The 21,544-nt window shown below is 31.0% G+C and overlaps 2 long non-coding RNA genes across 2 annotated transcripts; both read right to left on the reverse strand.

Annotated features, from left to right (window-relative positions):
• Nucleotides 1–5,964: 5,964 nt before the first annotated feature.
• LOC148788548 (uncharacterized) lies at nucleotides 5,965–10,292 on the reverse strand. The gene is made up of 3 exons (XR_016065089.1): nucleotides 9,990–10,292; nucleotides 9,184–9,630; nucleotides 5,965–6,236 (listed from the first exon to the last, which is right to left on the reverse strand). It is a non-coding gene; the product is annotated as an uncharacterized LOC148788548 (long non-coding RNA).
• Nucleotides 10,293–17,413: 7,121 nt separating this feature from the next.
• LOC148788549 (uncharacterized) lies at nucleotides 17,414–21,359 on the reverse strand. The gene is made up of 3 exons (XR_016065105.1): nucleotides 21,057–21,359; nucleotides 20,632–20,697; nucleotides 17,414–17,685 (listed from the first exon to the last, which is right to left on the reverse strand). It is a non-coding gene; the product is annotated as an uncharacterized LOC148788549 (long non-coding RNA).
• Nucleotides 21,360–21,544: the final 185 nt, after the last annotated feature.

Genomic DNA, 21,544 nt, shown 5'->3' on the forward strand with positions numbered 1-21,544 from the left:
GTGAAGCGTCTCCCCAACTCGGAAATATATATTCAAAAGTAAACCTATATGAAGCCGCATCCTCCGCGCTCCCAACTTAGTAAGCGCTAAATTGTTTCATCCATCTTGATTTACTTTTATAATATAATTGGGCCCAACAGTCATTTTACGTTTCTTGAACCTCACTGAAAAAAGTCTAACCAATGGATATATTTCATTGAATTTCACTGTAACACATTGTAAAGCCCAGCACATTTTGTAAAATCAATGGAAAAGTTTGAGCACTATATGAAAAGCACCTTGACGTGGCTTATATCATGAAATGCTATACAATTCTTGGTTAGTACTTTCACTAGGAGAAAAACCAGATCCACAGAACCAGTGACGTAACTTATAACATGAAATGATATCTAACTGCATTACTCATGCTAGGCACCTTGACCAAAAGAGTGTAGTCACACAAACCTTAACTCAAATATGTGGGTAACAGGATACGTAATTATGTTTGCTAGTTGAGGTGGAAACCACTCCATCACCTCCATTTAGTGGAACACTTAAAGTAAATATTTGCGTTCACCTGGACAACTGCTTTTTTATTTTTATTTTTTTTTGCCCAGTAATTTTAAAGAGCATAACTGATTCTCGTTCTGGAGTCACTAATAGAATTAATTGTACATTTCAATGATTTTCCAGTACCTTGACGAAATCTGGTGCTATAACTAAGCAGATGGTTAGTTAAAGAAAGCATCAAATCTTGAAGTGGACTGAACTACAGATGATCAATTCAAGATTCCAAGAAAAAAACAAGATTTCATAAATCATTAAGCAATGCTACATGCACATCAAGAAAAACCAAACACATAAACAAATAAGGTTAACTACCATCTGGCAATAACTTCTATTAGATCAGAAACTTCAGTGTCGCCGCTTCAATCAGCCTCCATTACTCAAAAGACAACATTTGAGTGTTGCGTCGCCGCCATGATCAATCATGCCGGAACACCTATACGAAGCCGCATCCTCCGCGCTCCTAACTTATGAGGCACTCAATCTGTTTCATCCATCTTGATTTACTTTTTAATATAATTGCGCCTAACGGTCATATTCCATTTCTTAAACCTCGCTGAAAGAGTCCAACGGTTAAATTATGTTGAAAACACGTTATAAGGCTCAACAAACGGATATATTTTTTGCAAATCTCATTGTAACACACTATGAGGCCCAACACAGGAATTTTAAGATATCGTAATTATTGATTAAACTTTTTAATCTTATTATGTATAAAATAAAATAATAATTAAAATTGTTCAGCCATCATCGTCATCATCATTATTATTATTGTTATTTTTATTATTATAATTATGATTTTTAGATTAATTCATAGGAATTACTAAATTTTGATATAATTTTATAAATAATAAAAAATCATAAGTCAATTACTTGTCAATTTAAAAAATATTAACGTAATACAAATATATATTAAAATATAACATAAAGTTCTATATATTATATTAAATAATAATTTTAATTATAAAAAATATTATAATTTACTAAGTTGTTGATTAAATTTATTTTTGTATGAAGATTTAATGTATAAATAAAAGTACCATAATTTATTATTATCTAAAATAAAATGTATGATATTGATTAATAATTATAATATATGGTCAATTTATATTATAAAACTGATCAAATATTAAATATATAAAGAATTCAAAAATAAAAATATATGTAAATATATATATATATATTCACCAGCTCGCGAGCTGGACAGCCTCCTTTGAGCTCGAGCTCGGGTCGAGCTCAAAGTCGAGCCGGCTCGACTCATCTGCCACCCCTAGGAATCATTGTCCTTTTTTTATTTCCTTCTATTTTCAAACTTTCCTTCTGTAGGCCCAAATTTAACCCTGAGACCCAATTGACCAAAATTCTTTTTCACATCTTTTTTCTTTGGTTATAGCTTTTCATATTACAGAATTGGTACGGGATGTTTTTGGGTGGTAATTGGACCAGAACCTGATAAAATTCGGAGCTGGTTCGAATTCAAAAAAATAAAAAATGGAACTAATGGTAGGTTTTTAAAATTAGGATTAGCATGGGTTCATACAGGTCCCAATCCTTAAGAACCCGCTTGGGTGAAATATATATATATATATATACATATTAATTTTTCTTCATTTATAAGTTTGTCTTCTCAGACCTAATTTACCCTCAGGCCCGTGCTTTTTCACTCACATTTTCAAAATCGTACGTGATGTTTAGGGGGTGGCAATTGAACCGGAACTCGATAGAACTCAGACAGGTTCAGGTTCAAAATATTAAAAATAGAACAAGTAGCGGGTTCTTAAAATTAGGATATGTCTAGGTCCATTGTGACTCCTAGATCCTTAAGGACCCACCCAGGTAATATATATATATATATATATATATATATATAATTTTTTGAAAACTTTTCGTCACTTATTAGTTTGTCTTCACTTCCCCAAATTACAATGCGCTAAAGTTTAACCATTAACAAAATATTATATTATTTTATTCATTTATTGTTAAGTATTTGTTCAACATCAATCAATTATAAAATCATCCCAAAATACTCGACAATGAGGACGATGAAGATGTTATTGCCAATGTATAATTGTTTTGAATTGTTTAGATTGTTTTGTTAAAAAAAAAAATTATTTGTACTTGAGAATTAATTTATATTTTTAACTCAAATATAAAGCATACAAACACACAATATTAATGTCATAACCATGTTGGAGCTCCTCTTCTGATAGCTGCAATACAATCCCAGCTGTATTTACACCAACGGCTACAAAAGGAACAAGGGTCTCATAATTTATTTGTTGATTTCATTCCTTGTGTCTAATCATCTGGTGCTATAATTAAGCGGATGGTTAGTTGAAGAACTCATCAAATCTTGAAATGGATTAAACCACATATAATCAATTCAAGATTTCAAGAAAACAACAAGATTTCAATAAATCATTAAGCAACGCTACATGCACTTCAAGAAAAAACAAACACAAACGAATAAAGTTCACTACCATCTCGCAATAACTTCAATTATATCATAAACTTCCGTGCCTCCGCTTCGATCATCCTCCATCACTCAAAAGACAACAATTGAGTGTTGCGTCGCCACCATGATCAATCCTGTCGGAACACCTATATGAAGCCGCATCCTCCACGCTCCCAACTTATTAAGCGCTAAATCTGTTTCATCCATTGTGATTTACTTTTATAATATAATTGGGCCCAACGGTCATATTCCTTTCTTGAACCTCGCTGAAAGAGTCCAATGATTTAATTGTGTTTATTGAAAACAAGTTATAAGGCCCAACCAACAGATATATTTTTTTTCTGAATCTCACTGTAACACAATGTAAGGCCCAACATAGGAATCATTGTCCTTTTTTTGTTTCCTTCTATTTTCTAACTTTCCTTCTGTAGGCCTAAACTTAACCATGAGACCCAATTAACCAAAATTCTTTTTCACATATTTTTTTTTTGGTTATAGCTTTTCATATTACATAATTGGTACGGGATGTTTCCGGGTGATAATTGGACCAGAACCCGATAAAATTTGGAGCTGGTTCGAATTTAAAAAAATAAAAAATGGAACTAAGGGTGGATTTTTAAAATTAGGATCCGCATGGATCCATGCAGGTCCCAATCCTTAGAACCCACTCTGGTGATATATATATATATATATATTCTTCATTTATAAGTTTGTCTTCTCATACACAATTTATCCTCAGACCCATGCTTTTTCACTCACATTTTCAAAATGGTACGTGATGTTTAGGCGGTGGCAATTGAACTGAAACTCGATAGAACTCAGGCGGGTTCAAGTTCAAAAAATGGAGAACGGAACAAGTAGTGGGTCTTAAAATTAGGATCTGTCCAGGTCCATAGTGAGTCCTAAATCCTAAAGGACCCACCTCGGTAATATATATATATATATATATACATATATATAGATATTTATTTTTTTTAAAACTTTTCTTCACTTATTAGTTTGTCTTCATTTCCCCAAATTACAATGCGCAAAAGTTTGACCATTAACAAAATATTATTTTATTTTATTCATTTATTGTTAAGTACTTGTTCAACATCAATCAATTATAAAATCATCCCAAAATACTCGACAATGAGGACGATGAAGATGTTATTACTGGAAAAAATATTTTTTTAGTTCTTTAAGTATGCCCAATTTTAGTTTTATTCCTATAAGTATGCCCATTTTTTATTAACTCCAGTAACTTATACAATTGATTACATTTAGTCCTCCGATGGATTAGATTTATAATTTGCATTGAAAAAGTGACATGGCTGGACACCTAGATGCGTTTTTGTTGATTTATAATCCTATGTGGCTAAAATCATGAGGTGGAAGACAAGTTGACCATATCTTGGAGGGAGGAAAGGTGACTTTTCCCTAAAAAATACTTTTTCTAACCAACAAAATATATTTTCTTCTCTCCAAGCTTTGCACGAACCCATTTTTCTCCCTTATCTCTCGGCTCCAATGTCTTCTTCCATGGAAGGGCCACTTTTTAGAAAGAAAACAATGGTTCGGACCTCTTGGAATAATCAAAATCCAGGAAAGAGGTTCCATTCCTGTCAAGATTACAAGGTAATAAACTCATTTTTTTTCCTAATCAATTTTTTTTTTAATTTTTTTAGATTTTTTAAATGAATTTAGTTTTGTAGAGAGAAGGGTTTGCCCAGTCAGCATACAAGCCACGTACTCTCCCATGTCGCATGACACGTGGTTAATTGGCCGAAAATTGGACCAACTAATTTACACGTTGGCAAGTTTCGGGTAAATTTAAAATTTTGGCCGGAAAAAAAAAAAGTAGAAAAACCCTCAAATGTACGTGAGAACTAACATTGAGAAATTTTTCGATTTATGAGATGCAATTTTCTCAGAAGATCATAACAAATGAGACTATATTGAAAAAGTCTCTAACATATGGACCAAAAATACGGTTTTTCCTTGATTTTTTTTTTTAATATGAAAAGTAAAAATTTATTTTGAGATTGTACTTTAATTCACGTACTTTTGATTTTCATCATAATATACTAGAGGGCACAATAAAATTTAAAATGAATAGCGTATGAGTAACACGTAAATACTAATCCAAACTTGGAAAAATAAAAATATAATATAGAATAAATATCCTCAATTTTAATAAATGAAAAGTATTGTTGAAAAATTTAAATTAAGTCGCTTCCGAATAACTGATTTATTTGAGTATTAATATTAGATAATTATTTTTAATTTTTTCCATAATATAAAGGATGCGTATCATTTTCAGAATTCTAATAAAATATAACTTATGATTAAATATAAAATAGTGAGAATCTCTCAAGTGTTTATTCCAATTGCAAGAAAACATTCATATCCTTATTGGAGCATATTTTCATATTGTACTCTTATTGAGTTATATTGTTAATCTTTTATTAAATGGAACTTCTCCAAAATAAGGAGCTTTAACTAATTATTTTTATTTTACTATTGAATTTGTGAATATTACTATTTTTATTTTCATATTAACTGACTTGATTCAAAATAATGAAATATAATCATGGGTGAATACGAAATACAAAATTTTAATTTTTAAAAATATATTCTATTGACTAGTATCAATTAAATTTAAAAAGCGAATTACAAATAATAGAAGTAAATAATTTCTTTATCAATTACAATCATTATTATCAATTTGTTTTGATGACAGAAACATAAATAATATCACAAATTTAATATATTTTATGACTAGCTATAATAAAGAGTTTTCTTTTCTTTTATTTGTTTTTTGTTTGGCAGTGTTTTTTGCGTATTGTTAATAGAGTTCAAAAGTGTTCCAATTGTAAGTAGAGTAGTGGTAGAAGTATATAAAAAAAATGCCCAACAAACAGTCCATTTGAGTTTCAATGATGTACCAATTTGTGTATAATGTTGAGTTGATCTTATTTTGATATGCTTTGGAAGTTAATCAAGCAATAAATATAAAGCTACAAATTGATTTTGAATCAAAATTTTCATTTCTTTGGTTAAGAAACAAGTCAAACCCGTTGGAACCGGCAATAATTTTTCACATAGTACAAAGAAGGCCAAATTCTTCGAGCTCATACTTCCAACTACTTGAACCCGATCGGCATGAAAACTGGTGCAAAAGGTTCACACTCCAAATCAGCGAGTGGACATGAAAACTAGTGCAAGATCATCTTCACCGATATTAAGTTGTTAACTGAAAGAACAAACAAGTGCAGAATCAACAATTAAAGAGAAAAACATGCAATATAATGACATGCAATAACAACTTACATAAATAACATCTTCTCTCTAAGAACTATGCGAGAATTTAAAAGGTTGAAATAGAAAATTCAAACACTCAACTGTTTCATATTGGCTACTTAAAAAAGAGTGCAACTTTGACATCATATACAACCACATGATAACCTATATATCTATCTATTCGTCTCTGCCATTTTTCTAGCCAAAAAAGCAACATTTGTCCTCATCAATTTCTTCTTTATCAATTTTTTCCATATTTAGAAATCAAATAAAGTTGAAACCATTGCAATTTGCTCTGTATAATTCAAACCCAAAAGTGTCTGATTTCTATGAAAGTCTCACGTTCAACATTCTAATTTGGAAGGGATAGAATCACGAATTTTGAGACCGCTTTAAATATGACGGGCGCAGGACAGTTTGTATTTGAGGCCTAAATGAGAAATAACCCTCCATTATTTTTGTTGGTTTATTCTCGATTTATTCATTGTGTTAGGTTGTTTTCTCATGTTGCTTTCTAAAAACTTTTTGTTTGTCATACATTTAAGATTCTTGTACAAATTTTACAAAAATACCATATTTGTTCATATCATCGACATCTTAACTTTGCAGGTATATCTAAGAATTGGTGGAAATTCTATAGCATACAATCACAAATTAGTTCATTCGTGAACTTCAAAAATAAAATATCATATGCTAAACTGCATAACGGTTCTAGATGCCAATCTCATTATTCGTTTTAAAATTAATGGTAAAAATTTCTTAAAAGAATTTTCAACACATCTTGACAAGTGTCAGCAGAATAATCACTTATCAAAAAGAAAAGTTAATAATGTACTTTCTTGGAAATCTAAACAAATATGGTGATGAACGCTATTTGACCAGAAACAATAAACTGAATGCTTTTCAAAATGTTTCAAAAATTGTTTCAAAGTCTGTTGCTTTTTTATGAAAATAAAATTCATCAACGAATTTCACTTAAAGTCCAAAACATACAAATTTTCATGCTTTCATCCAAAAACAATTAAATGAATTCATCTATTGCTAATGAAATTATTTTGTTAATTAGTCTTCAGTATTTGTAAGTGCACTTCAAGCTGATTTTGAAAATATGAATTTAATGTAAAACACTTGACAAGAAAAATAAATTTTTAAGTAAAAGATAAAAATCGATTTTGAGAACATGAATTGATAACAGAAGAACACTCGACAAGGAAAACAAATCTTTGAGTGGAAAAAAACTAATTTTCAATAATATTATTTAAAAATAGAAATTAAAAAGTTCTTCAAACACTATTTAAGTTAAAAAAATTATGTGTTCCTCAAAAACATTTATCAACTCATGAAATTTCAATACTCACAAAAGATTTACCAAGTCCTCTTGAAAAGGAATTTTAAATTGGCATCTAGACAACCGTTTGGCATTTTAGCATAGAATTAAATCCTCAAAGTTCACAAATAAAATAATTCATGATTGTATGATATAGATTTTTCAACAAATTATTCTATGATATACCTGCAAAAATAAGAGGCTAATAACATGAACCAATATGGATTTTGCAAATCCATACAAGAATATCAAATGTATTAAAAACAAAAAATTTAAAGGCAAGCACATGAAAAGAAAACCCAACACAATAAATGCACCAAGAATAAATTTACAAAAAAGAGAAGAGGGTTTATTCTCAAATTTAGGTCCCAACCCTATCCTTGCATCCATCACATTTGGAGCAGCGTCAAAAATCCATAATTCCTTTCTTTCCAAATGAGAATGGTGATTGTGTGGCTTTTCAAAGAAATCAAAGCTTGGGTTCGAATTATACAAAGTGTAAAAATCAATGGTTCAACATTCTTGATTCCGAAATATGGAAGAAAATTTGACAAAAAAGAATTAATAGGGGCACCGGTTACTTTTTAGTTAGAAACTTGAAGAGAGGAATATCAAGATAAGTAGGCTACCATTAGGTTCTAAAATGTCGTAAAGAAGCACACTTTAGCAGCCAACATATGTCGAGCATTTAAATCCTACTTAACCTTTTGATTCCCACACAATCCTTATGGAGACGAGGTTATATATCTACTTTGCACGAAATTGGCAACGCAAATTCAAATTCTAGTCATCTCTCTTGTAAAAGACAAGTATGAATCACATATACGAACTGACGTGCTTCACTTGTAGAATTAAATGAATGCATGTTACACGTATAACTGAAAAATGATATATCAAGTATATGGTGTTTTATAGTTGTATGCTACATGTGTTGAGGCTAAAGAAATCACATGGCGCAGTTCAAAAAGTGAAGAAGTTAAATTAGCAAGATGCCAAAAGAATAAAGTGATCAAACAACACATGTTTATTAATGGTTTCCAGGGCCCTTAAACAGAAACAGAATGTTGATGAATCTCATAAACATGAAGAATAAGATATATATTAAACAATCAAGCAGGCATATGCAAGACCCTTGGCAAAACTAGGAATTTATAACTTGAGCATGATAATCGTACAGAAAGATGAGGACTCTTCCCACCATCATCATCTCATTGTCGAAAAGTTCAGGGATACATCGTAGAACTAAGGTAAGATTACAGCAGCAAGAAAACAATTATGATTATAACAAAACTAACTAAGAGAATTATTGGAAACCAAAGAAAACTTCATAATGAGGGTGTTTGTAATCATGACTTTCAAGAACAGAAACCAAAACTGGCAAAAAGAGCCACGTAGATACAGCCAAAAGATGGCTTATATGCACAATAGATAACAAAGCAAACAAGATACAAACAGGCTAAATCCACAACAAACAACACTTGTCATAATATCATTACCCACATGTGGAATTCAAAAACCTTAAATTTCTTGAATCTTTGAATGGAAAGGAAAAGGGCCTTGTTATTTGTCATACCTCAGGTCTATGGTAATTGATCGGAGAAAACAAAGTAAACGAACCTTTTGTTGGGTACTCCAAAATCTGCATCCATACGTTAAGAAAGAATGAAATAAGCATAAAAATTCCAATGGTTTGTTTGGAAGTCCTACCATCCCTCAGTTGTTTCCCAGCAAATAACAGTTACCCATAATGCACACATTAGCTATGGGACGAAGAAAACCAAAACTGTTTGTTTCTTGAAATTCATGACAAAAACATGGACTTGTCGAATCTTTTGAGTTGAAGAATCCATGATTTCTTGACAGAAACCTTAAATTTCTTGAATCTTTGAGTTCAAAATACTTGACAAAAACCTTAAATTTCTTGAAAGGAAAAGGGCCTTGTTATTTGTCATACCTCAGGTCTATGGTAATTGATCGGAGAAAACAAAGTAAACGAACCTTTTGTTGGGTACTCCAAAATCTGCATCCATACGTTAAGAAAGAATGAAATAAGCATAAAAATTCCAATGGTTTGTTTGGAAGTCCTACCATCCCTCAGTTGTTTCCCAGCAAATAACAGTTACCCATAATGCACACATTAGCTATGGGACGAAGAAAACCAAAACTGTTTGTTTCTTGAAATTCATGACAAAAACATGGACTTGTCGAATCTTTTGAGTTGAAGAATCCATGATTTCTTGACAGAAACCTTAAATTTCTTGAATCTTTGAGTTCAAAATACTTGACAAAAACCTTAAATTTCTTGAAAGGAAAAGGGCCTTGTTATTTGTCATACCTCAGGTCTATGGTAATTGATCGGAGAAAACAAAGTAAACGAACCTTTTGTTGGGTACTCCAAAATCTGCATCCATACGTTAAGAAAGAATGAAATAAGCATAAAAATTCCGGTACGCAAACCCAACTCCAATGGTTTGTTTGGACTCTAAGCACAAGTCGTTCTTCACGAACCTCCTCTATCCCGACTGCCGAGTCCCCTGCCTTGAAGAGATAATCACACTCTTCGTCGTCATGATAGACGGATGGAACTAAACAGAAATCAAATATATATGTGTGAGTGTTTGATGTGTGTAGAAGTTGAGAGTAAACAAGAAGATGAAAGAAAGATGCAGAAGATAATTTCAAGATTTAAGAAGAAGGGCAGTATATATACAGAGCCCAACTGCACCTAATCTTAATCTCTTCCCAACGGCTAGTTGGGTATTCTGGCAAAGAAGAAGCGCGATAGCAACTTTACAAGACAGAGTTGCCAGTTAAATAAAAACAACTAATAAAAGTGTTAGTCGTTTTCTTCTTCTTCTTCTTCTGCACTGCCTACCATTTGTTGATTCCATTATTTTATTAATTTTAGTGTATTTATTTATTAATAATATTTTTATTTAACTTAATTTAATAAATATATTAATTGAAAACATTGAATTTGTACAATCTTGTAACAAATTTAATAAAATAGGTTCATTGAGTTCTAAAATTATTAATTAATTTTGTATGTACATCAATTAAAATCCAAATATTTTATCTATATATTTATATATCTTGTCTACATTTTATATATAAATACATACAAATATACTATTTTAAGAGTATGAGCATCACATATTTATATTCCTTATAAACAAAAATATAGGTGTACAAAAAGTCACTAAAACATTAAATTAGTATACCAATTTTATTTTATATGTAATAAAAGAATATAGAGACTAAATATATTCAATTAAATTCACGTGGGATTAATAATTATTCTATCTAATTTTTCAGTGAGTTAAATAAGTTGATAATTAACATAAATGATCTAATACTTTTAACTAAAAATAATATAACCAGAAGAGCACAACAAAGATCATTACGATTCGACAATGTGTAATTTATTGAGGAGTACAAGTTTAATTAATTATGTTGATATAATTACTTTTATAATTTAAACTTTAAAATATGACAAAATTAGATTTTATATATTTATTGCATTGGACAAAATCGAACAACTTCTTATATGTATTATAATACTTTATAATATTATGTCAAATATCAATGTAATTATTCTAAAGCAAAATAATTTTGATATAAAATAAAATACACGACTACAAAGATATTCATTGATACAGCCCAAGAACATGGTCCAATGAGGATGATTGGCCCAAGACCTGCACTTAGCCACCCCCACGCGGCATATGCTTGGTTTTTTCAAGTGTACCTCTTCTCCAGCATGGGAGACACAATGCAAGGCACGTCCCCTCAAAGCCCTGGACTTCCTGGAGGCTAGGGCTCCCTAGTGGCTACGAGTTCTCTCTAGTGAAGCGTCTCCCCAACTCGGAAATATATATTCAAAAGTAAACCTATATGAAGCCGCATCCTCCGCGCTCCCAACTTAGTAAGCGCTAAATTGTTTCATCCATCTTGATTTACTTTTATAATATAATTGGGCCCAACAGTCATTTTACGTTTCTTGAACCTCACTGAAAAAAGTCTAACCAATGGATATATTTCATTGAATTTCACTGTAACACATTGTAAAGCCCAGCACATTTTGTAAAATCAATGGAAAAGTTTGAGCACTATATGAAAAGCACCTTGACGTGGCTTATATCATGAAATGCTATACAATTCTTGGTTAGTACTTTCACTAGGAGAAAAACCAGATCCACAGAACCAGTGACGTAACTTATAACATGAAATGATATCTAACTGCATTACTCATGCTAGGCACCTTGACCAAAAGAGTATAGTCACACAAACCTTAACTCAAATATGTGGGTAACAGGATACGTAATTATGTTTGCTAGTTGAGGTGGAAACCACTCCATCACCTCCATTTAGTGGAACACTTAAAGTAAATATTTGCGTTCACCTGGACAACTGCTTTTTTATTTTTATTTTTTTTTGCCCAGTAATTTTAAAGAGCATAACTGATTCTCGTTCTGGAGTCACTAATAGAATTAATTGTACATTTCAATGATTTTCCAGTACCTTGACGAAATCTGGTGCTATAACTAAGCAGATGGTTAGTTAAAGAAAGCATCAAATCTTGAAGTGGACTGAACTCCAGATGATCAATTCAAGATTCCAAGAGAAAAACAAGATTTCATAAATCATTAAGCAATGCTACATGCACATCAAGAAAAACCAAACACATAAACAAATAAGGTTAACTACCATCTGGCAATAACTTCTATTAGATCAGAAACTTCAGTGTCGCCGCTTCGATCAGCCTCCATTACTCAAAAGACAACATTTGAGTGTTGCGTCGCCGCCATGATCAATCATGCCGGAACACCTATACGAAGCCGCATCCTCCGCGCTCCTAACTTATGAGGCACTCAATCTGTTTCATCCATCTTGATTTACTTTTTAATATAGTTGCGCCTAACGGTCATATTCCATTTCTTAAACCTCGCTGAAAGAGTCCAACGGTTAAATTATGTTGAAAACACGTTATAAGGCTCAACAAACGGATATATTTTTTCCGAATCTCATTGTAACACACTATGAGGCCCAACACAGGAATTTTAAGATATCGTAATTATTGATTAAACTTTTTAATCTTATTATGTATAAAATAAAATAATAATTAGAATTGTTCAGCCATCATCGTCATCATCATTATTATTATTGTTATTATTATTATTATAATTATGATTTTTAGATTAATTCATAGGAATTACTAAATTTTGATATAATTTTATAAATAATAAAAAATCATAAGTCAATTACTTGTCAATTTAAAAAATATTAACGTAATACAAATATATATTAAAATATAACATAAAGTTCTATATATTATATTAAATAATAATTTTAATTATAAAAAATATTATAATTTACTAAGTTGTTGATTAAATTTATTTTTGTATGAAGATTTAATGTAATAAATAAAAGTACCATAATTTATTAGTATCTAAAATAAAATGTATGATATTGATTAATAATTATAATATATGGTCAATTTACATTATAAAACTGATCAAATATTAAATATATAAAGAATTCAAAAATAAAAATATATGTAAATATATATATTATATATATATTCACCAGCTCGCGAGCTTGACAGCCTCCTTTGAGCTCGAGCTCGGGTCGAGCTCAAAGTCGAGCCGGCTCGACTCATCTGCCACCCCTAGGAATCATTGTCCTTTTTTTATTTCCTTCTATTTTCAAACTTTCCTTCTGTAGGCCCAAATTTAACCCTGAGACCCAATTGACCAAAATTCTTTTTCACATCTTTTTTCTTTGGTTATAGCTTTTCATATTACAGAATTGGTACGGGATGTTTTTGGGTGGTAATTGGACCAGAACTTGATAAAATTCGGAGCTGGTTCGAATTCAAAAAAATAAAAAATGGAACTAATGGTAGGTTTTTAAAATTAGGATTAGCATGGGTTCATACAGGTCCCAATCCTTAAGAACCCACTTGGGTGAAATATATATATATATATATATATATACATATTAATTTTTCTTCATTTATAAGTTTGTCTTCTCAGACCTAATTTACCCTCAGGCCCGTGCTTTTTCACTCACATTTTCAAAATCGTACGTGATGTTTAGGGGGTGGCAATTGAACCGGAACTCGATAGAACTCAGACAGGTTCAGGTTCAAAATATTAAAAATAGAACAAGTAGCGGGTTCTTAAAATTAGGATATGTCTAGGTCCATTGTGACTCCTAGATCCTTAAGGACCGACCCAGGTTATATATATATATATATAATTTTTTGAAAACTTTTCGTCACTTATTAGTTTGTCTTCACTTCCCCAAATTACAATGCGCTAAAGTTTAACCATTAACAAAATATTATATTATTTTATTCATTTATTGTTAAGTATTTGTTCAACATCAATCAATTATAAAATCATCCCAAAATACTCGACAATGAGGACGATGAAGATGTTATTGCCAATGTATAATTGTTTTGAATTGTTTAGATTGTTTTGTAAAAAAAAAAAATTATTTGTACTTGAGAATTAATTTATATTTTTAACTCAAATATAAAGCATACAAACACACAATATTAATGTCATAACCATGTTGGAGCTCCTCTTCTGATAGCTGCAACACAATCCCAGCTGTATTTACACCAACGGCTACAAAAGGAAGAAGGGTCTCATAATTTATTTGTTGATTTCATTCCTTGTGTCTAATCATCTGGTGCTATAATTAAGCGGATGGTTAGTTGAAGAACTCATCAAATCTTGACATGGATTAAACCACATATAATCAATTCAAGATTTCAAGAAAACAACAAGATTTCAATAAATCATTAAGCAACGCTACATGCACTTCAAGAAAAAACAAACACAAACGAATAAAGTTCACTACCATCTCGCAATAACTTCAATTATATCATAAACTTCAGTGCCTCCGCTTCGATCATCCTCCATCACTCAAAAGACAACAATTGAGTGTTGCGTCGCCACCATGATCAATCCTGTCGGAACACCTATATGAAGCCGCATCCTCCACGCTCCCAACTTATTAAACGCTAAATCTGTTTCATCCATTGTGATTTACTTTTATAATATAATTGGGCCCAACGGTCATATTCCTTTCTTGAACCTCGCTGAAAGAGTCCAATGATTTAATTGTGTTTATTGAAAACAAGTTATAAGGCCCAACCAACAGATATATTTTTTTTCTAAATCTCACTGTAACACAATGTAAGGCCCAACATAGGAATCATTGTCCTTTTTTTGTTTCCTTCTATTTTCTAACTTTCCTTCTGTAGGCCTAAACTTAACCATGAGACCCAATTAACCAAAATTCTTTTTCACATATTTTTTCTTTGGTTATAGCTTTTCATATTACATAATTGGTACGGGATGTTTCCGGGTGATAATTGGACCAGAACCCGATAAAATTTGGAGCTGGTTCGAATTTAAAAAAATAGAAAATGGAACTAAGGGTGGATTTTTAAAATTAGGATCCGCATGGATCCATGCAGGTCCCAATCCTTAGAACCCACTCTGGTGATATATATATATATATATATATTCTTCATTTATAAGTTTGTCTTCTCATACACAATTTACCCTCAGACCCATGCTTTTTCACTCACATTTTCAAAATGGTACGTGATGTTTAGGCGGTGGCAATTGAACTGAAACTCGATAGAACTCAGGCGGGTTCAAGTTCAAAAAATGGAGAACGGAACAAGTAGTGGGTCTTAAAATTAGGATCTGTCCAGGTCCATAGTGAGTCCTAAATCCTAAAGGACCCACCTCGGTAATATATATATATATATATATATAGATATTTATTTTTTTTTAAAACTTTTCTTCACTTATTAGTTTGTCTTCATTTCCCCAAATTACAATGCGCTAAAGTTTGACAATTAACAAAATATTATTTTATTTTATTCATTTATTGTTAAGTACTTGTTCAACATCAATCAATTATAAAATCATCCCAAAATAGTCGACAATGAGGACGATGAAGATGTTATTACTGGAAAAAATATTTTTTTAGTTCTTTAAGTATGCCCAATTTTAGTTTTATTCCTATAAGTATGCCCATTTTTTATTAACTCCAGTAACTTATACAATTGATTACATTTAGTCCTCCGATGGATTAGATTTATAATTTGCATTGAAAAAGTGACATGGCTGGACACCTAGATGCGTTTTTGTTGATTTATAATCCTATGTGGCTAAAATCATGAGGTGGAAGACAAGTTGACCATATCTTGGAGGGAGGAAAGGTGACTTTTCCCTAAAAAATACTTTTTCTAACCAACAAAATATATTTTCTTCTCTCCAAGCTTTGCACGAACCCATTTTTCTCCCTTATCTCTCGGCTCCAATGTCTTCTTCCATGGAAGGGCCACTTTTTAGAAAGAAAACAATGGTTCGGACCTCTTGGAATAATCAAAATCCAGGAAAGAGGTTCCATTCCTGTCAAGATTACAAGGTAATAAACTCATTTTTTTTCCTAATCAATTTTTTTTTTAATTTTTTTAGATTTTTTAAATGAATTTAGTTTTGTAGAGAGAAGGGTTTGCCCAGTCAGCATACAAGCCACGTACTCTCCCATGTCGCATGACACGTGGTTAATTGGCCGAAAATTGGACCAACTAATTTACACGTTGGCAAGTTTCGGGTAAATTTAAAATTTTGGCCGGAAAAAAAAAAAGTAGAAAAACCCTCAAATGTACGTGAGAACTAACATTGAGAAATTTTTCGATTTATGAGATGCAATTTTCTCAGAAGATCATAACAAATGAGACTATATTGAAAAAGTCTCTAACATATGGACCAAAAATACGGTTTTTCCTTGATTTTTTTTTTTAATATGAAAAGTAAAAATTTATTTTGAGATTGTACTTTAATTCACGTACTTTTGATTTTCATCATAATATACTAGAGGGCACAATAAAATTTAAAATGAATAGCGTATGAGTAACACGTAAATACTAATCCAAACTTGGAAAAATAAAAATATAATATAGAATAAATATCCTCAATTTTAATAAATGAAAAGTATTGTTGAAAAATTTAAATTAAGTCGCTTCCGAATAACTGATTTATTTGAGTATTAATATTAGATAATTATTTTTAATTTTTTCCATAATATAAAGGATGCGTATCATTTTCAGAATTCTAATAAAATATAACTTATGATTAAATATAAAATAGTGAGAATCTCTCAAGTGTTTATTCCAATTGCAAGAAAACATTCATATCCTTATTGGAGCATATTTTCATATTGTACTCTTATTGAGTTATATTGTTAATCTTTTATTAAATGGAACTTCTCCAAAATAAGGAGCTTTAACTAATTATTTTTATTTTACTATTGAATTTGTGAATATTACTATTTTTATTTTCATATTAACTGACTTGATTCAAAATAATGAAATATAATCATGGGTGAATACGAAATACAAAATTTTAATTTTTAAAAATATATTCTATTGACTAGTATCAATTAAATTTAAAAAGCGAATTACAAATAATAGAAGTAAATAATTTCTTTATCAATTACAATCATTATTATCAATTTGTTTTGATGACAGAAACATAAATAATATCACAAATTTAATATATTTTATGACTAGCTATAATAAAGAGTTTTCTTTTCTTTTATTTGTTTTTTGTTTGGCAGTGTTTTTTGCGTATTGTTAATAGAGTTCAAAAGTGTTCCAATTGTAAGTAGAGTAGTGGTAGAAGTATATAAAAAAAATGCCCAACAAACAGTCCATTTGAGTTTCAATGATGTACCAATTTGTGTATAATGTTGAGTTGATCTTATTTTGATATGCTTTGGAAGTTAATCAAGCAATAAATATAAAGCTACAAATTGATTTTGAATCAAAATTTTCATTTCTTTGGTTAAGAAACAAGTCAAACCCGTTGGAACCGGCAATAATTTTTCACATAGTACAAAGAAGGCCAAATTCTTCGAGCTCATACTTCCAACTACTTGAACCCGATCGGCATGAAAACTGGTGCAAAAGGTTCACACTCCAAATCAGCGAGTGGACATGAAAACTAGTGCAAGATCATCTTCACCGATATTAAGTTGTTAACTGAAAGAACAAACAAGTGCAGAATCAACAATTAAAGAGAAAAACATGCAATATAATGACATGCAATAACAACTTACATAAATAACATCTTCTCTCTAAGAACTATGCGAGAATTTAAAAGGTTGAAATAGAAAATTCAAACACTCAACTGTTTCATATTGGCTACTTAAAAAAGAGTGCAACTTTGACATCATATACAACCACATGATAACCTATATATCTATCTATTCGTCTCTGCCATTTTTCTAGCCAAAAAAGCAACATTTGTCCTCATCAATTTCTTCTTTATCAATTTTTTCCATATTTAGAAATCAAATAAAGTTGAAACCATTGCAATTTGCTCTGTATAATTCAAACCCAAAAGTGTCTGATTTCTATGAAAGTCTCACGTTCAACATTCTAATTTGGAAGGGATAGAATCACGAATTTTGAGACCGCTTTAAATATGACGGGCGCAGGACAGTTTGTATTTGAGGCCTAAATGAGAAATAACCCTCCATTATTTTTGTTGGTTTATTCTCGATTTATTCATTGTGTTAGGTTGTTTTCTCATGTTGCTTTCTAAAAACTTTTTGTTTGTCATACATTTAAGATTCTTGTACAAATTTTACAAAAATACCATATTTGTTCATATCATCGACATCTTAACTTTGCAGGTATATCTAAGAATTGGTGGAAATTCTATAGCATACAATCACAAATTAGTTCATTCGTGAACTTCAAAAATAAAATATCATATGCTAAACTGCATAACGGTTCTAGATGCCAATCTCATTATTCGTTTTAAAATTAATGGTAAAAATTTCTTAAAAGAATTTTCAACACATCTTGACAAGTGTCAGCAGAATAATCACTTATCAAAAAGAAAAGTTAATAATGTACTTTCTTGGAAATCTAAACAAATATGGTGATGAACGCTATTTGACCAGAAACAATAAACTGAATGCTTTTCAAAATGTTTCAAAAATTGTTTCAAAGTCTGTTGCTTTTTATGAAAATAAAATTCATCAACAAATTTCACTTAAAGTCCAAAACATACAAATTTTCATGCTTTCATCCAAAAACAATTAAATGAATTCATCTATTGCTAATGAAATTATTTTGTTAATTAGTCTTCAGTATTTGTAAGTGCACTTCAAGCTGATTTTGAAAATATGAATTTACTGTAAAACACTTGACAAGAAAAATAAATTTTTAAGTAAAAGATAAAAATCAATTTTGAGAACATGAATTGATAACAGAAGAACACTCGACAAGGAAAACAAATCTTTGAGTGGAAAAAAACTAATTTTCAATAATATTATTTAAAAATAGAAATTAAAAAGTTCTTCAAACACTATTTAAGTTAAAAAAATTATGTGTTCCTCAAAAACATTTATCAACTCATGGAATTTCAATACTCACAAAAGATTTACCAAGTCCTCTTGAAAAGGAATTTTAAATTGGCATCTAAACAACCGTTTGGCATTTTAGCATAGAATTAAATCCTCAAAGTTCACAAATAAAATAATTCATGATTGTATGATATAGATTTTTCAACAAATTATTCTATGATATACCTGCAAAAATAAGAGGCTAATAACATGAACCAATATGGATTTTGCAAATCCATACAAGAATATCAAATGTATTAAAAACAAAAAATTTAAAGGCAAGCACATGAAAAGAAAACCCAACACAATAAATGCACCAAGAATAAATTTACAAAAAAGAGAAGAGGGTTTATTCTCAAATTTAGGTCCCAACCCTATCCTTGCATCCATCACATTTGGAGCAGCGTCAAAAATCCATAATTCCTTTCTTTCCAAATGAGAATGGTGATTGTGTGGCTTTTCAAAGAAATCAAAGCTTGGGTTCGAATTATACAAAGTGTAAAAATCAATGGTTCAACATTCTTGATTCCGAAATATGGAAGAAAATTTGACAAAAAAGAATTAATAGGGGCACCAGTTACTTTTTAGTTAGAAACTTGAAGAGAGGAATATCAAGATAAGTAGGCTACCATTAGGTTCTAAAATGTCGTAAAGAAGCACACTTTAGCAGCCAACATATGTCGAGCATTTAAATCCTACTTAACCTTTTGATTCCCACACAATCCTTATGGAGACGAGGTTATATATCTACTTTGCACGAAATTGGCAACGCAAATTCAAATTCTAGTCATCTCTCTTGTAAAAGACAAGTATGAATCACATATACGAACTGACGTGCTTCACTTGTAGAATTAAATGAATGCATGTTACACGTATAACTGAAAAATGATATATCAAGTATATGGTGTTTTATAGTTGTATGCTACATGTGTTGAGGCTAAAGAAATCACATGGCGCAGTTCAAAAAGTGAAGAAGTTAAATTAGCAAGATGCCAAAAGAATAAAGTGATCAAACAACACATGTTTATTAATGGTTTCCAGGGCCCTTAAACAGAAACAGAATGTTGATGAATCTCATAAACATGAAGAATAAGATATATATTAAACAATCAAGCAGGCATATGCAAGACCCTTGGCAAAACTAGGAATTTATAACTTGAGCATGATAATCGTACAGAAAGATGAGGACTCTTCCCACCATCATCATCTCATTGTCGAAAAGTTCAGGGATACATCGTAGAACTAAGGTAAGATTACAGCAGCAAGAAAACAATTATGATTATAACAAAACTAACTAAGAGAATTATTGGAAACCAAAGAAAACTTCATAATGAGGGTGTTTGTAATCATGACTTTCAAGAACAGAAACCAAAACTGGCAAAAAGAGCCACGTAGATACAGCCAAAAGATGGCTTATATGCACAATAGATAACAAAGCAAACAAGATACAAACAGGCTAAATCCACAACAAACAACACTTGTCATAATATCATTACCCACATGTGGAATTCAAAAACCTTAAATTTCTTGAATCTTTGAATGGAAAGGAAAAGGGCCTTGTTATTTGTCATACCTCAGGTCTATGGTAATTGATCGGAGAAAACAAAGTAAACGAACCTTTTGTTGGGTACTCCAAAATCTGCATCCATACGTTAAGAAAGAATGAAATAAGCATAAAAATTCCAATGGTTTGTTTGGAAGTCCTACCATCCCTCAGTTGTTTCCCAGCAAATAACAGTTACCCATAATGCACACATTAGCTATGGGACGAAGAAAACCAAAACTGTTTGTTTCTTGAAATTCATGACAAAAACATGGACTTGTCGAATCTTTTGAGTTGAAGAATCCATGATTTCTTGACAGAAACCTTAAATTTCTTGAATCTTTGAGTTCAAAATACTTGACAAAAACCTTAAATTTCTTGAAAGGAAAAGGGCCTTGTTATTTGTCATACCTCAGGTCTATGGTAATTGATCGGAGAAAACAAAGTAAACGAACCTTTTGTTGGGTACTCCAAAATCTGCATCCATACGTTAAGAAAGAATGAAATAAGCATAAAAATTCCGGTACGCAAACCCAACTCCAATGGTTTGTTTGGACTCTAAGCACAAGTCGTTCTTCACGAACCTCCTCTATCCCGACTGCCGAGTCCCCTGCCTTGAAGAGATAATCACACTCTTCGTCGTCATGATAGACGGATGGAACTAAACAGAAATCAAATATATATGTGTGAGTGTTTGATGTGTGTAGAAGTTGAGAGTAAACAAGAAGATGAAAGAAAGATGCAGAAGATAATTTCAAGATTTAAGAAGAAGGGCAGTATATATACAGAGCCCAACTGCACCTAATCTTAATCTCTTCCCAACGGCTAGTTGGGTATTCTGGCAAAGAAGAAGCGCGATAGCAACTTTACAAGACAGAGTTGCCAGTTAAATAAAAACAACTAATAAAAGTGTTAGTCGTTTTCTTCTTCTTCTTCTTCTGCA

Source organism: Sesamum indicum, linkage group LG4, assembly GCF_026168435.1.
Source record: "Sesamum indicum cultivar Baizhima isolate 11 linkage group LG4, ASM2616843v1, whole genome shotgun sequence".
Lineage (NCBI taxonomy): Eukaryota > Viridiplantae > Streptophyta > Magnoliopsida > Lamiales > Pedaliaceae > Sesamum > Sesamum indicum.